The sequence below is a fragment of the Lithobates pipiens genome, unplaced genomic scaffold, assembly GCF_037356315.1.
Source record: "Lithobates pipiens isolate NorthernLeopardFrog02 unplaced genomic scaffold, aLitPip1_a1.2 Scaffold_25, whole genome shotgun sequence".
Taxonomy (NCBI): domain Eukaryota; kingdom Metazoa; phylum Chordata; class Amphibia; order Anura; family Ranidae; genus Lithobates; species Lithobates pipiens.
Genome location: NW_027507787.1, coordinates 107529245 through 107545191, shown reverse-complemented (window position 1 = coordinate 107545191; position 15947 = coordinate 107529245). Strand labels below are relative to the sequence as shown.

Sequence of the window (15947 nt, the reverse complement as noted above, 5' to 3'; positions counted from 1 at the left end):
CCTCCCGAAAGTCACATAATCTGTGCAGGGTAGTTCCGAGGAACGTGTCTTGGTGATCATTGGGAGCGTACACAGTGGCAAATGTAAAAAGGCGCTCTCCAATGTGGCCCCTAAGAAAAAGATATCGGCCCCCAGGGTCCACCAGAGAATCCTGGAGAACCCAGGGGAGCCTGCTAGAGATCAGAATTGAGACTCCCTTGGTCTTAGAGGAGGGGTTAGTAGAGTGGTAGACCTTAGGGAAGGATCTCGACCATAGAAAGGGGAGGCTAGTATTTTTAAAATGTGTTTCTTGTATAAAGGCCACATCAGTACAGGAAGTCTTCAGTTCACACAGGAGGATCCACCGTTTTTCAGGGGAGTTCAGTCCCTTAACGTTTAGAGAGGTGACCTTGACTGAGTCTGCCATCGCTCCTCGGGGAGGGGGAGGGGGACGTCAGAGAAAAGCAAAGAAAGTTGAACCAAGGTAGGTTTTGGGTAGGTAATGGATGGCGGGATCTAAGGGGGAGAAAGGAAGGGCAAATGGAAGGAAAGGTAAGGGGAAAAAGAGGCCGGGCACCTCAACCCCAGGGGGAGAGGGAAATTAAGGGTTGTCCGCACTCAACAGTACAGGAAGGGTATACTAAAACAGCACAATTATGCTATAGCGCTTACCAGATGTACACTGGGTTTAAAGCGCTGTCCTACTTGGGTTGGGTGGTAGACAGGTCGGAGAGGGAGCCCCTGAATCCTTGTCCCCCAGTCCCGGCAGTGGTAAATGTCACGTCTGATACCGGTATGCAAATAAAAGACAATCAGTAACATCCTAGAACCAAAAAACAATAGTATAATCAAAACAGAGGTAGAGCATATAACTGTCAGCACTGAGGGGTCTCCTCGGCTCGCCCTAAAAGTAGGGCATGAGGGAGCCCGTCACAACAGAAAAGGCATCACAGAATGGGATCCACCACCCCCCGTCCCATACCCCAAAAGTACATGCAGTCTCCGAACAAATGCATTTCTCCCTTTGGCAGATTGTCCTCTCCTTACCCCCTCTCACCCGTCCACGCCCCGGGGGGAAAAGGGTCAGGGAAGGGGGGAAAAGAGGGGGTGGAAGGGGGGAAAGGGGGAGGGAAAGGAGGGAAGGGAAGGGTGGGAAGGGGGGGAGGGAGGGGGGAGACAGGGGAGAGGGGGCAAACATGCAGAAATGTCAAGTCCTTTAGCACACTCCCACCAGCAACCACCCGGACCCCATAAATTTCAACTCCTCCCCTCCATGGTCACTACATCAAGAGGAGGGAAGCAGTGTCTCGTACCAATAGGCTCAATAAATAAGTCATCCAGGGTCCCCGAAAGCTGCAGAAGGCAATGTCGGCAAAAAAAGGTGGGGGCCAGAGGCGGGGGGAACAGGGGCGCAACCAGTGGGAGGGGACACATATGCGGGAATGTCAAGCCCTTCCAGTACAGCGCACTAGGTATCACTCAGACCCCCCAAAGTGCAACTCCCCCCTCTAAGGTCAAGACTCCAGAAGGGAAGATGAGCCGCCCTGTTCTGTACATAATAGAACCTGCTGCGAAGGGGTTGGGGCCATCATCCCTTCCTCCAATGGGAGATGCCACCGGCATGACAGCCCTGTGTCCTGTCAAGTGGTGCCCCTCCGACAATGTCGTCGGGGTATGTGTGGAGCATCCAGGGGGAGGCAGGGACCACCCAAACAGTGAGGGGTAAAGCCTCCAAGGGGGACCAGTGTCAGACAGGAGGATAGCGGTGTCTTGTACAAGTTGGTTAATTAGACAAGTCATCCAGTGTGTTCCTGTGAGCAGCGGAAGGAAAGGTCGGTAAGGATTATGAATGGGTGGGGGCCAGGGAGTGCATAAAACTGCCACCAGATGACCGGGGCAGAGAGGGCAAGGGGATGAAAGTCAGATCTGGTAGGTGGGGGCGGGGGTGAGGAGTGTCACTCATATTACTCACGTTGGTCATACCTTGAAGCTGAGCGCTCTGCATACCCAGGATGTTCTTCTGTATAATCTAGCCTATCTATATACATTAGCCTGTATTTTGTACACATTAGCCTGTCTGTATCAACTAGCCGGTCCTCTGTATACACTAGTCCGTCTGTATACACTAGTGTATACAGATAGGCTAGATTATACAGAAGAACGTCCTGGGTATGCAGAGATGGAGCCTAGGGTATACAGAGAGAGAGGCTAGAGTATGCATACTTGCTAGTGTATACAGACGGACTAGTGTATACAGAAGACCGGCTAGTTTATATAGAGAGGCTAATGTGTGCAAAAGACAGGCTAGTGTATACAAATAGGCTAGATTATAGAGAACATCTTGGGTATGCAGAGATGGAGGCTAGGGTATACAGAGAGAGAGGCTGGGTTACACAGAGAGGCTGGTGTATGCAGACTAATAAAGTCATTGACTGATAGACGTTAAGTAATTGGCCGTTATTGGTTTGGCAGTACATGGTTTAGATAGTTTTTTTCTCTACTTATAGCCGAGTTTTAGACGACTTTATTATTAGCATTATTCGCATTATTCATATTTATTATGCAGAGTGTAAGTATTGCAGTGAGACGATATTGCTTTTGAAAGATTTGTATAATAGCATTGTTAGCAGACCAATGGGACAATTTACATGGCTTAATATTGCAGAGCGTAATTTAACAGGAAACCGATCCAAAGTAGTTGCAGTAGCTTCATAAAACTGAGAAATCGTTGCATTACTCTAAATTTAAAAGTTGTTCCGGTAGCACTGAGAAGACGATATTAGATGAGTGATCTACACATTTCGTTTACTATTGCAGAGAGATACCGGCTAAATGTTAATATCTTAATATATGCTGCGTGTAAGGTAGAAATAAGATGGTTTTGTGTGAGTTGGTTTACCAGGATTTAGAGATAGTAATCTGTTTATTCTAATAATAAATATAGCAAAATTAATATTGAGACAGTATATACAGGTCGGGTTTAAGTGGAAATACAATAAGTGGAAATACAGGAAATAACAGCAACGACGTGTGTAGGTTTTTATCAATCAGGTTCATTACGTGTCTTTAATCATGTAGTGAATATACCCCAAATATAGAATAAGGATAAGAAAGGATAATAACTGGCAGAGGATGACATGGCAAAAAGACAAACTGCATTAGAAATGTGAATATGAATTAGAGATGAAATGTCAATCCCAATTGGTTACTTACAGGTATTAATACTGTTAATCCGGCTACGTACAGCAAAGTGTGAGCTAAGCAGCTAAATATTCTGCAATAGCAGAGATTAAGTATTGCAGTTGAAAAGAGATCGGAAGCGTTAGTTGCAGTGGCTTCAAAATGACTGAAAAATAATTTCATTACTCTAAATGTAAAAGTTTGCACTGAGTGGAGTACAAATTCAGTTTCCTATAGCAGAGACATACCAGCTAAATGTGAGAAGATCAATTAAATTGTTCACGATAGCATTGCATTACTCTTAATATGTGCAGCGTGTAAAGAAGCAATAAGATGGTTTTGTATTATCGTAAAATTAGCAGTATACGTAATAAAGGTGAGTAGGTAATCTGGATTTAGACATAGCAAACTCTACAATCTAATTTAGCAAAATTACAACGGATAATATTGAGACAGTATTTACAAGTCGAGTTTAAGTGGAAATACACAAAATATCTAGCTTACCTTTACACTGTTCAATAGAGCGTTGCAAAGTAATACCAAGGCAGAATGTCGGAATAGCAATTAGATGAGATGATTGCTGTAATCATGAAATATCAGCAACGACGTGACTAGGTTTCTATAGTTTTTCAGGATCCTTACGTGTCTTTAAGGATGAAAAAGTATAATTACTGGCAAAGTATGACATGGCAAAGAAACAAATTGCATTAGAGATGTGAGATAGACATTTTGTTACGTACGAAGACGGGTTACACTGACTGTTTTCCGTTTCCACTGGAAAGAGAATCATATTGCATAGAGGTAGCGAGAGATGGTTGCATTACTCTTAATGTGTAAAGGTTTAAAAAGATGGTTTGGTGTGAATTTTGCTTTAACGTAAAATTAGCTGTAGACATTATAACTATTGTTAGGTTTACAATGATTTAGAGATAGTTTCTCTATAATATAATAATAATAAGTATAGCAAAACAAATTTAGAAAATATTGAGGCAGGTCGAGAAAAGTGAATACACAACAGGGATCAAGAGATAGTTGCAAAGTAATATCCTCATTAAGGTAGAATGTCGGAATAGCAATGAGATTCGATATTTGCAACATAAAACGAAATATGAGCTAAAATACAGAAAGAAAAACAGTACATAATTTAAGAGTACAGTAGAATATAGTATAAATTATAGTATAAATTATTTAAGATTAAATAGACTTAGCTTGAAAAAATCCAAGTTTAAATCGTTGAGTAAATTGTTATCAGCTAAGTTAACTCTGAGATTATGATTAATTTCACAGTTCCATTACGCGGTCCTTTTCCACTGGTATAGTCATAATGTAATATCAGTAATTGCTATCAGTAAATGTTAAAATTGTAAGACGGTTCACGTTTATGTGGAATTGATATGGATTTAAAAGCGGTACATTAATTTTCTGAAGCATATGGCAGAAAGACGGCTTACACTGCTTTTCTCACATTTTGCTGCGGTAAAAAGAAATGTTTAGTCACTGTGTTTTAACTGTGTCAGTTAAGGTGGAGCAAAAGAAGTAATACAGAAAATAGAGTCAAACAGTGGAAACTTTTATTTGCTTGTGTCATGACAGCTGATACTGGTTGAGCAATAAAACAGTTTTATTAAGATGTAAGACTAGTTTTATTCACTACATATATGCTTTTCAGAGAGTTGTATAATATAGGCGACCAATAGGACATTCAAATGGCTTAATATTGCAGGGAGGAAGTATCGCTGTTCAACGGTAAGAGATTGAAAGAAATAGTTGTGTTAGTCTAAATTTAAAGGATATGCCGGTACCAATGAGAAAGCTTATATGAGACTAGTTGATCTTTGCATTACACAATCCTATTATTATTATTATTATTAAGATCATAGTGCAGAGAGATACTCAGTTAATGTCAGAGATACTCGGTTAATGTCATAAAAGCAATAAAACTGTTTACATCGTTAGCGAGCGATAGTTACATTACTCTTAGTATGGTGCAGCATGTCTGGTAGCAAATGGATGGTTTTGTGAACATTTTGCATTACCGTACAATTAGTGGTAGAACTCATCGAAGTGAATAGATTTAACCGGATTTTGAGATAGTACTCTCTATTTCTAATAAGAAATTAAGCAAAATAAGTCACAATGGTGTGCCAGGACTGTCACATACTCAAAGTGACAGTTGATGTGGAGCATTACAAATATGCAAAATAGAGCAAAGGAGTACATGGTTTATTTTGGAGATATGATAGTTTTATTGCATGCTTGATGTGGATGATTTAAATCGTGTAGTTAGTATAATCTATATTTAGCATAAGAATGAAAGGCATAACATGGCCATGAGACAAACTCCATTAGAGATGTGAGCTAGATGAAATGATGAAATGTCTGTGTATAGCCCAGATTGTCTTCTGTTATCACTTAGCCTACCCTCTAAATTCACTAGCCTCTCTATATACACCAGCATGTTTACACTAGCCGGTCTTCTGCATACAGTAGCCTGTCTTCGATATACACTAGCCTATGTTCTGAATACACTAGCCCGTCTTCTCTATAAACTAGCATCTCTGTATACCCCAAACTGTCTTCTGTAAACACTTGTCTCTCTTTATAGCCTGTCTAGCCTTTCTTCTGTACACACTAGCTTCTCTATATACACTAACCAGGCTTCTATATACAATAGCTTCACTCTATGCACTAGCCTCTCTGTATAATCTAACCTCTCTGTATACCCTAGATAGTGTTCTGCACACACTAGCCTCTCCGTAGAAGACAGCCTTTATTCTGTATTCACTAGCCTTTCTTCTGTATGCCGTAGTCTTCTATATATACTATTTATACTAGCTTCTCTGTAGCTTCTTCACCCTTGCATCTCTGTAAACACTGTGTAAACTAGCCAGTCTTATGTATACACTCGCCGACTGTATACACCAGACTCTCTGAATACACTAAACCCTCTGTATACCATAGCCTGTCTTCTGTATACACTAGACTGTAAAAACTAGCTAGAATACACCAGCCTGTCTTCTGTACCCACTAGACTCTCTGTATACACTACCCAGTCTTCTGTATACACTGTCAGCTTGGATGTATACCCAAGCCTATCTTCTGTATACACTAGTCTCTCTATATGCACTGTCCTAACTGTATACACTCGACTCTCTCTATACACTAACCTCTCTATATACACTAACATCTTTGTATATACTAGCCTATCTTTAAACTAGCCTCTCTGTGTCCCTTAGCCTCTCTGTGTCCCTTAGCCTCACTGTTTACTCTAGCATCTCTGTATACTCAAGCCTATCTGCATACACGAGTCTGTATTCTGTATTCACTAGCCTTTCTTCTGTATGCTGTAGTCTTCTATATATACTAGCTTCTCTTTACACCCTTGCATATCTGTAAACACTGTGTGAACTAGCCAGTATTATGTATACACTCACCGACTGTATACACTAGACTCTCTGAATACACTAAACCCTCTGTATACCACAGCGTGTCTTCTGTATACACTAGACTGTAAAAACTAGCTAGAATACACCAGCCTGTCTTCTTTACCCACTAGACTCTCTGTATGCAGTACCCAGTCTTCTGTATACACTGTCAGCTTTGATGTATACCCAAGCCTGTCTTCTGTATACACTAGTTTCTCTATATACACTGTCCTTTCTGTATACACTCGACCGTCTCTATACATTAACCTCTCTATATACACTAACATCTTTGTATATGCTAGCCTCTCTTTAAACTAGCCTCTCTGTGTACCCCAGCCTCACTGTTTACTCTAGCATCTCTGTATACTCAAGCCTATCTACATACACGAGTCTGTAGTCTGTATTCACTAGCCTTTCTTCTGTATGCGTTAGTCTTCTATATATACTAGCTTCTCTTTACACCCTTGCATATCTGTAAACACTGTGTAAACTAGCCAGTCTTATGTATACACTCGCCGACTGTATACACCAGACTCTCTGAATACACTAAACCCTCTGTATACCACAGCCTGTCTTCTGTATACACTAGACTGTAAAAACTAGCTAGAATACACCAGCCTGTCTTCTGTACCCACTAGACTCCCTGTATACACTAGCCAGTCTTCTGTATACACTGTCAGCTTTGATGTATACCCAAGCCTGTCTTCTGTATACGCTAGCTTCTCTATATGCACTGTCCTTTCTGTATACACTCGACTCTCTCTATACACTAACCTCTCTATATACACTAACATCTTTGTATATACTAGCCTCTCTTTAAACTAGCCTCTCTGTGTACCCCAGCCTCCACTGTGTACTCTAGCATCTCTTATACTCAAGCCTATCTACATACATGAGTCTGTATTCTGTATTCACTAGCCTTTCTTCTGTATGCGGTAGTCTTCTATATATACTAGCTTCTCTGTACACCCTAGCACTGTAAAAGTGCTAGGTTCCTGTATTACAGAAACAGAACACCAGCAATAAGGTGTATACTGTGCAGGAGGCACACAACACCCACTCTAACTTCTGCACTGCTGATGCTGCTGATATTGCAGAAATTGAACACCAGTAATAAAGGGTAGCTTCAGGTGTGTACTGTGCAGGAGGCACATAACACCTACTGTAACAGTGCTAGGTTCCCAAGCAGTAAAGACACTGTTCCTGCCTATCATCTTCTTTCCCTGACCACCGCAACACACTATACAAGGCTGCCGCGGTGGCGGCCTTATATAGTGTGGGGTGTGTACTAAACCCCCCTGAGCTATAATTGGCCACAGGAATCCTGCCTGTGGTGAATTGTGGCTCTCCTCACAGAGGATGTCACATTTGTTCTTATTATATAGACCTATTATGCTCCTCGTAAACTTTTTCAATTTGGCCGAACGGCCGGACGCAAGTTGCCCCCGGTGCGGGAACATGGGGGGAGACATGATGCACATGTTTTGGAGATGCCCAAAGTTGATCCGCTACTGGACGGAGGTGACAGTAACCATTTATGGGTGTTTGGAACCCCACCAGGATGGAGGCGAAGTACTGTCTCCTGGGATTAGTTGAAGGAGTTGGAAACCCGGGAAGCAGCGAGATGGCAGTTCTGAGATGCCTATTTCAGGCAAGGAAACTGATTGCCCAACCCTTCTTAGCCTCCAATGTTGGCAATGACTTGTTTTTTTTCGCTTGTTTCCCAAGATGACCATGTTGACGTTTGTCAAGATGGTTGAGAGTGCCCGAAGAGATCACCTTGAAAGTGCCTGATCTTGTCTGATCTCGGAGGCTAAGCATTGTCGGGCCTGATTAGTAACTGGATGGGAGACCAGGTGCCATAGGCTTATTTTTATGTTGTTGGCGTTGACATGGGTTTTTTTTCCGCTTGTTTCCCAAGGTGATCATCTTGGCATTTGTCAAGAGGGCTGAGAGAGCCCAAAGAAATCTCCTACGGCCACATCACCCTGAAAACGCCCAATCTCATCTGATCTCAGAGGCTAAGCAGGATCCGGCCTGGATAGTAACTAATTACAGGTGTCGTAGGAATCTTTTTATATTGTTGGCTTTGACCTGTTTTTCTTTCGCTTGTTTCCCAAGGTGACCATTTTAGCATCTGTCAAGAGTTTTGAGAATGTCCCGAAGCGTTCGCCTGAGGTCACATCACCCTGAAAGCGATCTGATCTCAGAGGCTAAGCAGGGTCTGGGTCAGATGGGAGACCGCCAGGGTCTATGTTGTTGGCGTTGACCTGTTTTTTTTCACTTGTTTCCCAAGATGACCATCTTGGCATTTGTCAAGAGGGTTGAGAGTGTCTAAATAGAACACCTATGGCCACATCACCCTGAAAGCGCACAATCTCATATGATCTCGGAGGCCTAGCAGTGTACTGCCTGGTTAATACCTGTATGGGAGACCATCTGTGAATACCAGGTGCCGTAGGCTACTTTTTATGTTGTTGGCGTTGACCTGTTTATTTTCGCTTGTTTCCCAAGGTGACCATCTTGGCGTTTAACAAGAGAGTTGAGAGTGCCCAAAGAGATCACCTACGGCCCCATCACCCTGAAAGCGCCCAATCTCATCTGATCTCAGAGGCTAAACAGTGTCGGGCCTGGTTAGTACCTGGATGGGAGACCGCCTGGGAATACCAGGTGCCATAGGCTTCTTTTTATGTTGTTGGCTTTGACCTGTTTTTTTCGCTTGTTTCTCAAGGCGACCATCTCAGCGTTTCTCAAGAGGGTTGGGCGTGTCTTGAAGAGAACGCTTACGGCTACATCACCCTGAAAGCACCTGATCTCGTCTGATTTCAGAGGCTAAGCAGTGTCAGGCCTGGTTAGTACCTGGATGGGAGACTGCCTGGGAAGACCAGGTGCCATAGAAGGATCTGGCCTGGTTAGTGTCTTGATTGGGAGATCGCCTGGGAATACCAGATGCCGTAGGATTCTTTTTATGTTGTTGGCTTTGACCTTTTTTTTTTAGCTTGTTTCCCAAGGTGACCATCTTGGCCTTTGTCAAGAGGCTTCAGAGTGCCCAAAGAGAGTGCCTACGGCCAAATCACCCTGAAAGAGCCCAATCTCATCTCATCTCGGAGGCTAAGCAGCGATGGGCCTGGTTAGTACCTGGATGGGAGACAGCCAGGGAATACTAGGTGCCGTAGGCTTCTCATTATGTTGTCGGCTCCGTTCGGACAAATGTAATCATGGAGAACAACTGGGACCACAGCGAGCCAGCTTATCATGACCTATGTGAACCAGAGTAAAATATGAGCCGGTCGTGTCCAGAACCCTGGGGTTCTTCTGGGTCCCGAAGGCTAGTAAGGAGACAAGGCATAGTCAAAAGGGAGGACGGGGGGAGAAGAGAGTGCAAAGACGGAGAGAGAGGAGGGGGGGGATGGCGGCGGGGAAAAAATAAAAAATAAAGACAAAAAGGGAGGGGGGGAATGCCACCCAGGGCAGACGTGGCCTACGTAGGTAAACGTTAGATGTTCAGTCGTTTTCTGGGACAGGGGCACTGCTCACCTCCCGAATGTAGTCTCGAGTACCAGTAAAATACCTCCAGGGCCTCCATGTAACACTAAATGCCTCTTCAGTGTTGTGAAGGGTGGCGGTCAATTCTTCCATCCAGAGAATATGATTGACTTTGGAGTACTACAGCACCTTGGATGGGGGCTGAGGCTGCCTCCACAGTGTGGGAATGCAGGCCCGGGCGGCGTTCATGAGTTGCATCGTGAGGGTTTTTTTGTATTTTTGAACAGGCTGTTCGGTCAAGTGTAGAAGACACGCTGCTGGGTTGTCTGTCACCTCCACCCAAAAGTTCCTCAAGGCCGGGCATGCCCAGAAAATGTGTCCCATGGTCCCCGTATCTGAATTGCACCTCCAACAAACATCCGGGATCGATCTATTCATTTTATTCAGAAGGTATGGGACTCTATACCAGCGTGAGACTATCTTGTATCCTGATTTTTGATATTGGTTTGCGATGGAAGCTTTATGTACTAAGGTCAGGATCTTCCCTATCTGTTGTGGGGTAAATGTGATGCCTAAGTCCCTCTCCCATTTGTGGATAAATGGTGGGGTCGACTCCTCCTCCTGACTACTCAATAGGTTGTACAGGGGGAGAGGGAGAGGCTGTGTCACACAGGTTCCCTTTTGTGACAGATGGATTCATAGGGCGTCAGGTCTCAAGGAGTGTAGGGGGCCCTTTGTATGGCCAGAAGAAAGTGACGAAGTTGATAAGCACTAAACAAGTCCAGCGGAGGGTCAGAAAGCTCGGCGACAGTTTGCGTGGTCGGGAGCCCTCCCGAGGGCCACACCTCTCCCAGGCGCTGTTTCCCCACCACTGTCAACTGTCGCAGTTTCTTGTTGGTAAATCCCGGTGGGAGGTCTGGATTACCTATAACCGGAGTCATTGGTGAAGGCAGGGGAGCAATGTGTGTGCAGCGGAACAACCTCCGCACAACAGCCAACGTAGCTCCCACTACGGGGTGATCTCTGAGGTCTTTTGGTAGGGAGGACAGGAGCCACGGGGAGGTCAATATGGGAATGGATCCATCCTCAATCTCCATCTCCACCCACTGCTTGTGTGGGCCATTACAATGCCAATCAACGACTCTAGCTAGCAGAGTCGCTCTGTAGTATTGTCTCAGATCAGGGAGACCCAGACCCCCCTTGTCCTTTGGTCTGGCAAGCAATTGCAAACGAGCTCTGGGCGGTTTGCGCGCCCAAATAAAGTCCCGGAGCAGCACCTGCAGTTGTCTGAAAACAATTGGGGGTAACCGGATCGGTAATGTCTGGAACAAGTATAAGATCCGCGGGAGGGCCATCATTTTGAATGCATTACAGCTCCCGAACCAGGTCAGTGTTAAAGCATGCCAGTTTCCCAAATCAGATTTCAGTCTATTCAGGAGAGGGACAAAATTAAGCGGGTACAATTGCGCCAAATCCGCTGCGATGTCAACGCCCAGGTAACGTATAGATTTTTCAGCTCAGTAGAATGGAATAGCAGAGCGTAGCCTCTTGGCCTCACCATCCGGGACCGATATATTCAATACAGCCGACTTGGCGCAATTGATTTTATAGTTTGATAGGCTGCCGTATCGCTGGAGAGCCGCCAGTATATTGGGAAGCGAAATGTGTGGATTGGAGACGAAAAAAATTAGATTGTCAGCGTACGCCGCAATTTTGTGGTGTGCAGAGGGTTTGGATATGCCAGTAATATTCGGGTCATTCTGAACGTGACACATAAGTGGTTCCAGTTTCAGAATAAAAATTAGGGGAGACAGAGGGCACCCCTGCCTCGTCCCATTAGTGATGGGGAAAGAGTCCGAGCACCACTCGTTCACCCGTACCGCTGCCGACGGCGTGGAGTAAAGCGACATTACCCAGCTCATCATGTTGGGGCCAAGACCTATATGTTCCAGGGTGGCCTGCATAAAGTGCCAGGCCACCCTGTCAAAGGCCTTCTCGGCGTCTGTTGACAACATAAGCAAGGGCCTTCCCTGTACATGCGCCGCATGGATTAAATTGAGGACTCGGGCCGTATTGTCTCTAGCTTCTGACTTATTTTTCATTTTTTTGCTTGTTTCCCAAGGTGACCATCTTGGCGTTTGTCAAGAGGGTTGAGAGTGCCCAAAGAGATCGCTTACAGCAGCATCACCCTGAAAGAGCCCTATCTCTTCTCTTCTCTGAGGCTAAGAAGGGTTGGGCCTAGTTAGTACCTGGATGGGAGATGGCATTGGAATACCAGGTGTCGTATTCTTCTTTTTATGTTGACATTGTCCTGTATTTTTTTCGCTTGTATCTCAAGGTGACTATCTTGGCATTTGTCAAGAGGGTTGAGAGTGCCCAAAGAAATTGCCCATGGGCACATAACCCTGAAAGCGCCCGATCTCCTCTGATCTCAGAGGCTAAACAGGGTTGGGCCTTGCTAGTACCTGGATTGGAGACCACCTGGGAATACTAGGTGCTGTAGGCTTCTTTTTATGTTGTTGGCCTTCACCTGTTTTTTTTTCAATTTTTTCCCAAGGTGACCATCTTGGCGTTTGTCAGGAGGGTTGAGAGTGCCGGAAGAGATCACCTACGGCCCCATCAACCTGAAAGCGCCCAATCTCGGAGGCTAAACAGTGTTGGGCCTGGTTAGTACCTGGATGGGAGACCGCCTGGGAATTCCAGGTGCCATAGGCTTCTTTTTATGTTGTACTAACCAGCGATGGGCCTGGTTAGTACCTGGAGGGGAGACTGCCTGGGAAGACCAGGTGCCATAGCAGGATCTGGCCTGGTTAGTGTCTTCATTGGGAGATCACCTGGGAATACCGGATGCCGTAGGATTCTTTTTTTTTTTTAAAACTGACATTTTATTGAAATTTCAAGTGAGACAAAGAAATCAAAGAAGGAACAATAAGGCACAGGCAATAAAAGTAAGCGGTCACAGACCACAGTAAGCAAAGGCAAAGAATACAGCATTGCATCCACTCAAGCATTACAGTACAATGACACTCAGTTACCGGGAGAGTCAGATTCCTGCAGCCTGCTACCGATCAATTTAACAAACCTTTCTGTGACCAAAAAAATAGGAAGGGAGCTTAAGGAGAAAGAAGGAAAATAGGAAAGGTGAACAAGAACACGAAGAATCGTGCGAACAGCCCTAGAATGGGAGAGAAAAGGTGTAGAGTAGATAAAGAAGAAGAAAGAAAAGAAAAGGGAAGTAAAAGAAAGAAAAGTAAAGTAAAGGACGCCCCTCTGACCCACCGACCCCGCGCCCCCTCCCCCTCCACACTCAGAAGGCGGATGCCTCCATCCTATCCCAAAGATCCCATACCTTGTTATGTTTGTCAAGCGTGTTATTTAGGGAAGCTGTAAGATATTCCATACGCCTGATGTCTCTAATTCTAGTGTGTAACTCAACTAGTGAAGGAATCTCCTGTTTCTTCAATTTTAGGGCAATTAGGCAGCGCCCAGCCGTCAGCACATGGGCTAACAGGAATTGGGAGAATCGGGAAAATGTGGCAGGAGGGAGGCCCAGGAGAAACAGCTTGGGGTCTAACGGTATTTGTGCTTCAAAAATGGTATATAATAAGGCCCTAACCATTTCCCAATAGGGGACAACTCGTGGACAAGTCCAGTAAATATGGAACAGTGTCCCAACTGCACTACGGCAGCGCCAACAGCGGGAGTCCGCGGAGGGGTAAATAGAATGGAGCAGGGACGGCGTTTGATACCAATGCAGCATAACATTGTATTGATTTTCCTTATATAAAGTGCAAACGGAGCTTTTAGCTGCACGTGACCAGACCCGCTGCCAGGTCTCCAAGGGCACGGCCTCCCCCAAGTCCCTGTCCCATTTATCCATATACGCGTGCCGCGGACCCGTCAAAGAGGAATCCGCTATTAGAATTTGGTATGTACGTGAGATCATGCCCTTCGGAGACGAGCCCTCCAGGCATACCTTTTCAAACTCAGTTAAAGGGGAGAATTATAGGGTCAGTGTAAAAGATTGTGCGAAATGGCGGATCTGCAGATAGCTATAGAATGCTTGTTTAGGTAAATCATATAAATCCTTTAATTCCTGGAATGATCTAAGTAACTTAGTCCTAGTGTCCACCAGCTGACCAAAACGAAAGAGACCCCTGCTAAACCAGGGTTGGGACATTCAAGATGTCAGACTATCCGGAACAGTGGGAGTAAACAAGAAAGAGGTGGCCAGGGAGGTTGGGGAGGACAGCGGATACACTTTTTTGGAGCGGAGCCATAAAGTGCGAACCAGCGCTATTGGTCCCAATAATTGATATTTACTAAGGCTAATTTCCGTGCTCCACAACATGGAGTTAAGATTCGTAGGGGCCAACCACAGCTTCTCGATTTGGGACCAGCGGTTATAGGCGTGTAGCGTACTCCACGAAGCTATCGGTCTAAGTTGGGCCGCTAAATAATATTTGGTTACATTGGGGAATAGCGTGGGGATAGCGTGGGGCAAATAGTACAGACCGTGCTAACCGGTGCCTTCCATAGTTCCAAAAAAACCGTAGAAGGTCACCCTGGAGCGACCTAAGGTGCGCCAGAGGGATAGGGATGGGTAGAGTCTCGTAGAGGTAGAGAAGTCTAGGGAGGATGGTCATCTTAATGGTCGCTAACCTGCCAAAGAGGGACAGTTTTAGTAATTTCCATTTGGCCAGGGACGCCCTAATGTCCTTAAAAAGTTGGGGGAAATTAGCTTCATATAGAGTCCCATAGGACGGAGTAAGATGTACCCCCAGATATTTTAGAGAGGATGTCTTCCAAGCGTAGTGAAAGGAGTGAGACAGAGTGGACAAAGTCCTCGGGGTCATATTAAGGGGTAGGGCTTCCGTCTTTGAATTATTGATTTTGTAGCCCGAGAGAAGGCTGTAAGCGTTCAATTCTTTATGGAGATTCGGCAGGGAAATATGTGGCTGAGTCAAGGATAGGAGGACATCATCCGCAAACAGGGACACTTTAAAGTCCCTTGTCTGGACCGGGATGCCATGAATGTTCGGATTTAGCCTTATACGGGCAGCAAGGGGTTCGATGCACAGGGCATACAAGAGAGGGGATAGAGGGCATCCCTGCCGAGTTCCATTAGTGATAGGTAGCGCGGGAGAGAGGGCAAACTGGGTCCTAACCAGGGTCAGTGGGGACGAGTAGAGGTGAGAGATAGCCTGTAGGAAAGGGCCAACCACCCCCGCCCTCCGGAGCGCGGCGAACAGGAAGGGCCAGCCTAGCCTATCGAAGGCCTTTTCAGCATCCAAACTAAGGAGTAATGCTTCCGTATTGTTCCTGTTCGCCACCTCCACGAGGTCAATCACTCTCCTGGTATTATCCCCTGCCTGACGACCGGGGATGAACCCCACTTGGTCCTTATGTATCAATGAGGGCATAAAAGCATTCAGTCTGTTGGCCAATAACTTAGTAAAAATTTTTAAATCCGAATTTAGGAGAGCTATTGGCCTATAATTAGAGCATAGAGTGTGGTCTTTCCCAGGTTTGGGAAACATGGTCAGGAAGGACGTTTGCATATCCCTCGGGATGGTTGTCGTGCACATGAAAGCATTAAATAGTGAAGTAAGTCGGGGAAGCAGGATCGGCAGAAAAGATTTATTGTAAAGGTAAGGCAGGCCATCAGGCCCAGGAGCCTTGTTGTTAGGGAGGGCTTTAATTATGTCCTCTACTTCCTCATCTACAACTGGAGAGTTAAGGCTAGTTAGAGCCGTGGGGGAGAGCCTTGGGAGGTCACAGTCCGACAGATATTTGTCAATTGCTTGGGCCAAAGCGGGTGTCGGAGGGTTATGGGGAACGCTCAGGTCATTGTAAAGGGCGGAATAATAATCATGG

The 15947-nt window shown here is 45.2% G+C and overlaps 4 pseudogenes; all 4 read left to right on the top strand.

Annotated features, from left to right (window-relative positions):
- The first annotated feature begins 9147 nt into the window (after positions 1-9147).
- LOC143932607 (5S ribosomal RNA) lies at positions 9148-9266 on the top strand (annotated as a pseudogene).
- A 99-nt stretch (positions 9267-9365) lies between these two features.
- On the top strand, positions 9366-9484 carry LOC143931488 (5S ribosomal RNA; annotated as a pseudogene).
- Positions 9485-9644: 160 nt separating this feature from the next.
- On the top strand, positions 9645-9763 carry LOC143932036 (5S ribosomal RNA; annotated as a pseudogene).
- Positions 9764-12457: 2694 nt separating this feature from the next.
- On the top strand, positions 12458-12576 carry LOC143932149 (5S ribosomal RNA; annotated as a pseudogene).
- The last annotated feature ends 3371 nt before the right edge of the window (positions 12577-15947 follow it).